The sequence below is a fragment of the Protomyctophum parallelum genome (assembly GCF_964188405.1).
Source record: "Protomyctophum parallelum genome assembly, chromosome: 18".
NCBI classification, from domain to species: domain Eukaryota; kingdom Metazoa; phylum Chordata; class Actinopteri; order Myctophiformes; family Myctophidae; genus Protomyctophum; species Protomyctophum parallelum.
Genome location: NC_139716.1, coordinates 5,344,657 through 5,355,476, shown reverse-complemented (window position 1 = coordinate 5,355,476; position 10,820 = coordinate 5,344,657).

Genomic DNA, 10,820 nt, shown 5'->3' with positions numbered 1-10,820 from the left:
GTTCTGAAAGTTTTAGTTCCTGTTTCATCGTCTTTCGTAAGAAGTAAGAACAGTTGTACGTGCGTGCAGGAAGCAAAGATCATGTGTTCTGAAAGTTTTAGTTCCTGTTTCATCGTAGGAAGTAAGAAGAGATAGTTTCCTACGCTCGCTTTGTTGTAGTGTACAGATATACACGTTGAGCCTTTTATTTTAAAAGTTGATCATATAAGTAAAGGAGGGAGGATATACAAGCTCCAAATATCAGCCTGGACAGTGATAGAAGATGGACCACCTGGGCAGTATGTTTGAATAACAGACCACACAACAAATAAGGTAATATAGAATCCATGTAAAATGCTTCTATCTTTGGTTGTACTTCACATCATTTTTAAGTGTTTTGCCCAAACAGTGTCACTGACACTGTAATCATGTAATATGTTGTAATAAGTCATGAGCTGGAGTGCTGTCACGGTGGTTTTTGACATGTCTGTGCTGTGGCATCGACACCACACAAAGCCAGTGTGCGTGTGTCTACGATGTGTAGCCATCCATGATCCGTTACTACATGTGACGGCCACAATACTGGGTTTTAAGCTGAAAGCCACACACACACACACACACCACCTCTCATCGCCACAAAACGTGCATTGTTTATTTCCCAGTCCCACCACAGACTCACGTGCGCGTGCGTGTGTATAGTTTGATTTCAGCATCACTAATGAAAATAATACAAAACAAGTTAACAACACATAATAATAATAATAACCCATCCGTTACTACATGTGCAGGGCACAATACTGGGTTTAAAAACACAGCTGAAACATGAAGTAGACAAATCACGCTAAAATAAGTAATGAATGAACACATGTAACATGAATCACCCTTCCATCTAATGAGCTAAGGAGACTCTTTGTGTCTCCTACCGGAGCAGCTGCTTCTTTGTGTCTCCTACCGGAACCACTGCTTCTCATTAAATTATTGGCTTAAAACAAAAACAAATCCATAAATGCAAGACTCTATGTGAGTACACTTTTTTTGTGAACTATCACTTTAACCAGAGATCATGCTTTCCAGAAGTGAATAAATACCACACATAGAAACAACTTAAGTGTTAGCAATATTGGTGTAAATCATATATTCGCTGAACAAAAATGTTAATGGAGTATTATAATAATAACGATGAGTATTCCTTTGTTGTTTGTTTTATTTTCCCGCTGGTATAGTGTTGTTGTCTTTGTGAAAGTAGCTGTTACATAAATACATAACCATTGACTAAAGTACTTACTTATTTTCCATTATCAGCTGTGTGACTATATTGCATTTCTGGATGAGTGATAGACTTATTTTCACTTGTATTTGGACATGTAGGATTTAGTAGCATATTTTATTTCATGTGTTTGTCCTGACAGGGTTGAGTCTAGAGGCACTGCTCTCATGCATATTCATTAGCTCAGTTGTGGTGGCATGTGACTGTACATATATTAGTTCATGTATGAGGTTGGCCAATCAAATAGGCTTCTTTCAAATGTGATAGCACAAACATAAATAATCACTATTGAGATAATAAGAGTTATAATATTTTGTCATAATTCCATGTTAAAAAATTACACCAAGTGTGTTTAAGCTGCTATCCTGATACTCTATTTGATGTGTAGGCCTATATTTAAAAATCACACCTGTGTGAAGTGAGGGGCACTCTTATCATCGTACATCATCATGAAATAGACACTATGCAGATTTGCTCAGACATGACGTAAAATTCTCCATTCATTGTCAATGAGAATTGAATGTTTTTGTAAGACAAAAATCACACCAGTGTGAAGTGAGGGGCACTCTTATCATCATATGTCATCATACATCATCTTATTCTTGCCAATCATAGTCTTTTAATGCGAAAAAGAAGGCACTGGAGCAGCTCAAACAATTTAGGCCCTTAATTTAAACAGGGTGCAAATAAAAGTGACAACGTTTCGATTGTTTCAGTTACATCTTCGTCAGGTCATAGCCCGAGGGGGCAACACAGTAAGGCTTAAGTACACACATGGTACAGGGGCGGGCCCTGTCACAATAGCCCTAACCCAATCACACACTCACTCCATCCCATGCCGGCTACTTTAACCGGAGGTTTTGCATTCCTCCTCCTGCTTGCTTGCTTGCTGCTGCTATACTGTATACCTGCGCGCTGCTGTATACAAGTGCTCACCCACCTCCACCCCAGCTACCACCTGTCGTTTTGGACCTAGTTTAGGTACGGGGGATTCGGAGTCCCTATGGTCGGGACTGATGCGCTTGATCTGAGTACCTAAAAAGCAGATCCATTACATCGCCAAACCATAATAAATACATTGTATTGCTTATCTTATATTCAATAAATATATATATTACATCCTTCTTGAGTTGTCTGACTGAAGTTAACATTCTCATCATGGCGTGGTTCTGCAAAGTGTGATTGTACAGCAGCATGCATGATCTAGGCGGAATGTGAAGATGGCAGTTGAGGGATTTGTGGGTGACATAGTGAATGTAATGTTTCGTAGATGTAATGGAAGTCATTGTGAGAGTTGAGGGGTATTGAGAAGGACAGAAGTACTTACTTTTGGTGGGGGGCGTGGGTAAGGAGCGAGTATATGTGTCATCACTGCAGTTTGCTGTGATGTGAAGACAGGGGAGGGGTTTGGGGGGAGGCAAGAAGAGTTTGCTGTGGTATGATGTCAGTGAATGGCAGTATGTGACATTGTTATGTTTGGAATGTATTACATGGAAATGTGTCAGTGTACTGTTGGTCGCTTCCAATGAGGTGGGGGGAGGGGGGGGGGGTGTTTCCCTGGCGATTTGCCCATTCAGGGTTGGCTGAGTAATGCAGGCAGTCACATTGTTGTAAAGGATAGAAAAGCTCATTTAGAAAGGCAAGGTAGCCGTTTTTTTATATGGCTGTTGTAGTAAGTGTTAATTAATGCTTGTGACGTTAGTGGATTCGGTGCAGTGAAATCGTCTGGGAGAAGGTGCACACACACACACACGCACGCACGCACGCACGCACGCGCTCGCGCGCGCACACACACACACACACAGGTGGACAGCTGTGTGAAGTGAGGGGCGCTGTTATCATACATCACATACATACGTATCATCATATACATCACATTCCATGCTCAGCCAATCCAGTACAGTACACTACAGCGCACAGACAGTGCAGTATATAAGTATAGTTGCACCACTCAGTTCACACAGAAAACAGTGGCGTGCACAGACATTTAGAGGGGCAGATGCTCAAGTGAAAAAAGGGCACCTTGTGCAGCTCGTGGAACCGGCCATTTGCCTTAATAGTGTGAGTTTTATAGATGTTGGGGCCTAAATAATATATTAGAAGCTTATTATCACCATGGGACAGGGGGGGGGGGGGGGGGGGGTTTCAAAAGGGCACATTGCCAAAAGGGCAAAAGTGTCTATCTGTGCACGCCACTGACAGAAAACATGGTTATGAAATGGCTGTGTGACTGTAAGCAGAAGAGGACACACACACACACACACACACACACACACACACACACACACACACACACACACACTGGGTATTATTGGAAAAGGGTGGTTATCATGTTAAATAGACTTGCAGTGTTTGTGTGCTTGGGCGGCCGCTGTAGGCTATCCACGTTTTTCCCCGCCAAGGCACTGGGGCTCCTTGTGTGTGTGCTTTGCTTCCTTCAGGCCGCACAGCCATGTCTGCTTATTATAAGCAACCTTTGACTTGTTTTTTTCTGTAAAGTCACTTGCATTATTGGTAGTTGCTGGTTGATGTTTTTTTGGGCTTGATTCTAAAGTGCAAAGTAGTTGCTTATTTGGTCTTGCTTCCACATTTCTTCACATCAAGGAACCCCAGATTAATATGTAATTGTCCACGGACATCCATCTGAACATATTTTGTGCCTTTTTTATTAAAATGTTTAAAAAATATTCTATGTGGCTATGTGGCCATGAGCACGAGTATATGACTATAGGGTACCAGTAGGGGGCGCCAGAAACAGAGAGAGGGCTAGTGTTGCACCACTCAGTTCACACGGGTGTGATTTTTAAATAACAGATGTAGCCTACAACCTCACAATGTTTCACTGTGAGCTTGTAGGTCAGCTATTTCCATGTGTGGTTGTTTCTCTGGTCACTTGTTTCTCTTGCAAAACTGGCAACACAGCAAGAGAAAGAATAAATGTATGCTGTGTGTTCTGTGGGTGTGTGTGTGTGTGTGGGGGGGGGGGGGGGGGGGCACAGACCTTCTCCTCGCCTCCGATACAGGTTTAAAGGGATAGTTCACAAATTTTTAACTTAAGTTGTATGAATTACTTGCCATTAATATAGTGGTTGCAACTGTATTAATTCATTGCCTGAGTCCGTATTGTTGACCTATTTCTAAAATATCAGCGCAACTTTCGTTCAACTTTGACCCCTCTATCACATGGAACTATTTTTGGGCGTAGTGATATGGACACAAAAAACATAGTTCTGTGTGATAGAGGGGTCAAAAATGAACAAAAGTTGCACTACAAATAGGTCAAGAATACAAAGGACGCTAGTTTTGTGAATTCATTTATTTTTAATGCGTGGCCCCCTGTGTCCCCCACAAAATGACTGGAACTACTAAATATTTCATCAAAACCAGAGCGGAACTCCCACCATGGGATTCGGGCAATTAATACAGTTATACAACCACTATATTAATGGTACTTCATACAGCTTAGGTTTAAAAAATCTGAACTATCCCGTTAAGGCACCTTTGCATCAAACTATTGTGACACGGCATTCCTTTAAATCCTACATGCCCTTCATCAATCACTTGTCACATGTACATAATTATCTGTTTTGACCCTCAGGTATTGTTCCATGACCTGCATACTTTCTCATCAACATAGACTACAGTACCGCACCTTTATTGAAACCAACGACTATTTAAATGATAATTCCATGCTAGAAGGCTTTCTTACCTTTCTTTGTAGTTGTTACGTCCCCACCAAAGAGGTCCAGGTGTTTCTTTGTGCAAAAACTGGGAATTAACGATTCATTCATGAATAAATGTTGATAACCTTATTGACCGATTAACCAGTTAGTTTATAGGCGGCGGTTTTGTATAAATAATCGGAGTATCTTAATGTCCTCAATGTCTAACAGAAATCTACATTTTGCTGATATACAGAAAGAATACAATCGGCATATAGTCCTTGATGAAATTAAATATTTATTTGACAATATGATACACGGCCAGGCAATGGCATGAAATGAAAAGTCTTGTCTTTCACATCACATGCAAAAGTAGAGATGTTTCTGTGGCTACCAAGGTGGGGGGAGGTTAACCAGCCCACACATTGTTATGTAGCGCTATATTGGATCACTCCAATATATGATAGTTCCGTCCGCAGGCGGAGCGTCGAGCGGACTTACCGATGATCCCGTGCTAAAAGACACGGGAAAATGACGTGTGAGTGAGGCACCGCCTCCCGAGGTTACTTTGCCCGCACACGTCATTTCCCCTTCCTCTTTCCTTTCCTCGGCGACGTCGGTTGGTAAGGACTACAGTTAAGTATTTACTGTAAGAAGGTATAACTCCCTTTGAGCAGCCAGCTTGGCCCCTCTCTGAGTTGCCTTCTTTGTATCAGTGTGTTTGAAGCTAAAGCTAAAAACACCACCGTGCTATGGTGGCACGAGACGGTCGCTCGTGCCGTCAGGAGGTTGCCCTTGTTTGACTAGCTGTCTTTCGTTGTACTGTACTGTCTGTCTGTTTTGCCGGTCCCTCCCGGCTCTTACTTTCGGGAACAGACGCCTTCCCTATAGACGGCTGCGGAGCGTGTCTCGCTAGCCCGCTGGGCAGCTATAGTGACTCGTCTCCCAGGGGAAGAAGGAGACGCCACGCTTTCTCTGCTCCCCCCGTCTCGTTACTGTGACTCGCTCTCCATGAGGAGCTGTGGTGATTAAATCCATCAGAATAGCGCGGGTATTAAATCGACCGCTCACATGACGCAGTATACCAGGCACACAGCTGAGATCGAGAGCTCAGTTGGCTGCGGTGCTAATTCACATTGCAGTTGCACAAGCACTACACAAAGTATTGTTACTTGTTTTGTCCTGTCTTGTCCCTCCGTATAAAGCCAAAGGCTAATAAACGGTGTGTGATAAGGTCTTCCACATACTATAAGCAAATGTTACTTGCTTTGTCCTGTCTTGTCCCTCCGTATAAAGCCAAAGGCTAATAAACGGTGTGTGATAAGGTCTTCCACATACTATAAGCAAATGGCTTCTATCATGTGTGATAAAGCTTTGTACATTTGTAAGTTTCATGAGCAACTGGTTATTTGTATTCTGTCACCCCTGTAAAAGCCCAAGGCTAAGTGGTGTGACACAGTTTCTCTATACTATACATTGCAATATTATACTTAGTTACATATATTATGATGTTAACTTGGAAACTGTACATTTAACTCTTTGTGTGCTGTCACCCATATGAGCCGAGGGCCAATATACAGCGTGTGATACAGCCTTGTATATTTATACACTGCACAGTTGTCTCTTGTTGGTATTCTATCACCCGTATGAGCTAGGCGCCAGTATACGGTGCGTGGTATAGTTATACTGTATTCTACACGTACATCATTACATGGGTCTGCATAATATTTTCTGTGCTGTCACCAGTATGAGCCAAGGGCCAATATACTGTGTGATACAGCCTTGTATATTTATACGTTGCACAGTTGACTCCTGTTGGTATTCTATCGCCCGTATGAGCCCAGGGCCCGTATACGGTGTGTGATATAGTTATACTGTATATTCTATACATTCTGCGTATATAATGTTTTCTGTGCTGTCACCAGTATGAGCCAAGGGCCAATATACTGTGTGATACAGCCTTGTATATTTATACGTTGCACAGTTGACTCCTGTTGGTATTCTATCACCCGTATGAGCCCAGGGCCCGTATACGGTGTGTGATATAGTTATACTGTATATTCTATACATTCTGCGTATATAATGTTTTCTGTGCTGTCACCAGTATGAGCCAAGGGCCAATATACTGTGTGATACAGCCTTGTATATTTATACGTTGCACAGTTGACTCCTGTTGGTATTCTATCACCCGTATGAGCCAAGGGCCCGTATACGGCGTGTGATATAGTTATACTGTATATTCTATATATACACATTCTGCGTATATAATGTTTTCTGTGCTGTCACCGGTATGAGCCAAGGGCCAATATACTGTGTGATACAGCCTTGTATATTTATACGTTGCACAGTTGACTCTTGTTGGTATTCTATCACCCGTATGAGCCAAGGGCCAGTATACGGTGTGTGATATGGTTATACTATATATTCTATACGTACATGGGTGTCGGCGTACATAATATTTCTGTGCTGTCACCAGTATGAGCCAAGGGCCAATATACTGTGTGATACAGCTCTATGTATACATTTGTAAGTTCAATAGTAACTGTTCATCTGTATATTTACCTCTCTCTGTGCTGCCTGTCACCCATATGAGCTGAAGCTAGGCCAATATATGGTGTGTGATATAGCATATGTTGTATATTATATACGTTACACAGGTAACCGGGTATATAATGTCTTATCACCCGTATAAGCCACGGGCTAACGTACGGTGTGATAAAGCTTTATACATTTGTAAGTTCAATAGTAACTGTTCATCTGTATATTTATTTCTCTCTGTGCTGCCTGTCACCCATATGAGCTAAAGCTAGGCCAATATATGGTGTGTGATATAGCATATATTGTATATTATATACGTTACACGGGTAACCGGGTATATAATGTCTTATCACCCGTATGAGCCACAGGCTAATGTACGGTGTGTGATACAGCTTTATGTGTTCCTGTGTTGCACAGCTGACAGGTGACTGTTGTTTGTAGACTATCACCCGTATAGGCCAAGGGCCAATATACGGTGGGTGCTGAGGTTTATTTACCAGTATATTGCACGTTACACAGTAACTATGTATTATGCTTCTACCCTATTATGCGTATACACCAGGGGTCGATATATACGGTGTTTGATGCAGCTTTAAATGTTATATATTTGACTTCTGTCACCCGTATAGGCCAAGGGCCGATATACGGTGTGTGGTGAAGTCTGATGTATATATGTACGTTACATTACATCAGTGACTGGGTATATTATATTTTTCGGCCTGTCGCCCGTATAAGCCAGAGGCTGATATACGGCGTGTGATACAGCCTTATATATTTATACGTTGCACAGTTAAACTGTTGTTTGTATTCTATCACCCGTATGTGCCAATGGCCAAGGTACGGTGTGTGATGCCGGTTGTCACCAGTATATTAATACACAAGTGACAGTGTATATTATACTTTCTGTCCTATCGCCTAAATGAGTGCGATAAAGCTTTATATATAATATATATGCACCGGTAGCTACATATTATATTCTGTCCTGTCGCCCGTATAAGCCAAAGGCTGATATACGACGTGTGGTACAGGTTTATACAGTCTAGCTTTGGCCATAGCCTTCGCTGCTTGTTAGCTTAGAGCTGGCCACAGCCCACCAGGGATGGGCACTGTGTCTGCTTGGTTGTCTGGGTCTAGAGCATGCACACCCAGTGGTGGCGGGACTCTGGCCTGGGCCGGCCTTGGTCCAGGCATCTAGGCTGGTATCCCGGCCTGACAGCGTGTCGCGGGTTCGAGTCCGATCCCGACGATATTAGGCGTGACTTAGTAGTCCAAGTGTTGTGACTGGTAGTCCAACCTTTCCCATGCGCTGTCGAGCCTGCGACCTGAGACGGGCTCTATTGGCTCGCTCTATGCTCCCGGCTAGAGGCCGTCGACCCACAAGGCTCCTTCCCTGGTTCAACAAGTGGCTCCTTGCCGGCCCCAAGCCCGGCTCCGTCAGCACCAAGCCCAGCCCCGGGGGCAGTGGCAGAGTGGCACGTGGGAGCCTGCGTCACCAGAACAGAGGGCGTGAGGGCCCTTCTGCTGGGCGAGGCAATCCTCTGGGAAGAGCTTTTTGTCCCCTTCGCAAAACGTGAGGTGGCACACTCGGTTCGGGGCATGGCTACTTCTTGGGCGCAGCTTAAGGGGTCCCCCTTTCGGACATCTGTGCCTCAGCCAGCTGGACGTTGCCTAGTACCTTCACCAGGTTCTACCGCGTCAATGTGGTCCTAGAATCGGTCTTGAGGGTTGCCTCTGCTCCTTCGGAGACAGTGGGCCCCTCTCTGTGATTGAGCTGGGGCTGGCCGCTTCCACCGGGAGGGCCTGGCTCTTGTTCTCATTGATAGGTCTCCGACTGATCTGGTAGTGTACTATCATATATTGGAGTGATCCAATATAGCGCTACATAACGAAGGTTACGTAGGTAACCATGGTTACGTGAGCGATTGGATCACTCCAATTATAGTCGCGGAGATCTATCGCGCCTCGGAAAGGGTACGAGGAAGGGGAAATGATGTGTGCGGGCAAAGTAACCTCGGGAGGCGGTGCCTCACTCACACGTCATTTTCCTGTGTCTTTAGCACGGGATCATCGGTAAGTCCGCTCGACGCTCCGCCTGCGGACGGAACTATCATATATTGGAGTGATCCAATCGCTCACATAACCATGGTTACCTACGTAACCTTCGTTATGTATTTAGTTACTGTCCACCATTCAGCGTTTAAGTATTATGAATGAAGAACAGTTTGTTTCATTCTTGCCTCTATTATTCCAAGAATGGAAGATTAAAGCTGCTTCCACTTTATTCAGGTTACATAGAATGTATCATCACAATCTGCCTGGCACTGCCTGGTGTCTTCTGCTTCCATGTAGCAGCATCAACATAGAGAGCAGTGGTCTGTTGTTCAGAAATAACAGACCTGGCCTTGACTGCATGACCAATCAGAATAGTATTTAAATATCAATATTTGTGTCCTTATATTACAATTCATGTTTTCTTTTATTGTGTTACAGGTGGAGATGTTTGAGTGAAGAAGAGAGCACATTTAAAATGAAAAAGGACCTAAAGGTGTCATGATCTCTCTGTTGTATACTTCCATTATAGGCTTGATTTCAGAAAATGTGCTTATTTAAAGTGCTGAAGGCAAATTGTGTTAATTCATTACATACATGTTTTCTAGGGGTATTAAGGGCTGCTGAATCCAAATCCGCTGTATATAACTCAAAAATGGATGCCAAAAAAGGTTTTTTATTAGGTTTTCATACATGGGGAATCCAATTAAATATTCAGATTTCAAATAAGGTGTGAGTAAATTGCGGAAAACTCATATGTTGTTAAAATTCATTTCATTGGTGAATAATTTACAACATTATCCGATAACTCATAATATGTTCCCAATTATTGTATACATAAATGTATTTTCAAAAGTAATCTTGGAAAATTTTAATTACATTTTTGGATTAGCCGTCCTTAGTTGGGCAAATGCATTCATCTGGGGATCCTTGACATGGGAATGTGCTGTGTGAGGATCACTGGTTTAAACAACATTAGGAGAAAAGCCCAAATAACCACTTTAGAAACAAGAAAAGCAACCACAAATAGTACAACTACCAATATTTACAAGCAACTTTACAGAAAAAGAAGCCGCTTATAATAAACAGACATGGCAACACTCTAGCAGCCTCCCAGAGCCGCTCAAGTGTACAGTCAGCAGCTTCTTCAAATTAGAACCAGCTTCATGCAGCCTATATCAAGAAGGCAACGACATTGTTTTCTGTATTTTAGGTGCCCTTCTTACCTGAAGCAGTACTTGGCCCTACTTCTACTTCATCATATCTACTTAGACATCTACAATACCCTCACTTTAAAGTACCAAAACTAGTTTGTGGTTGGTCTT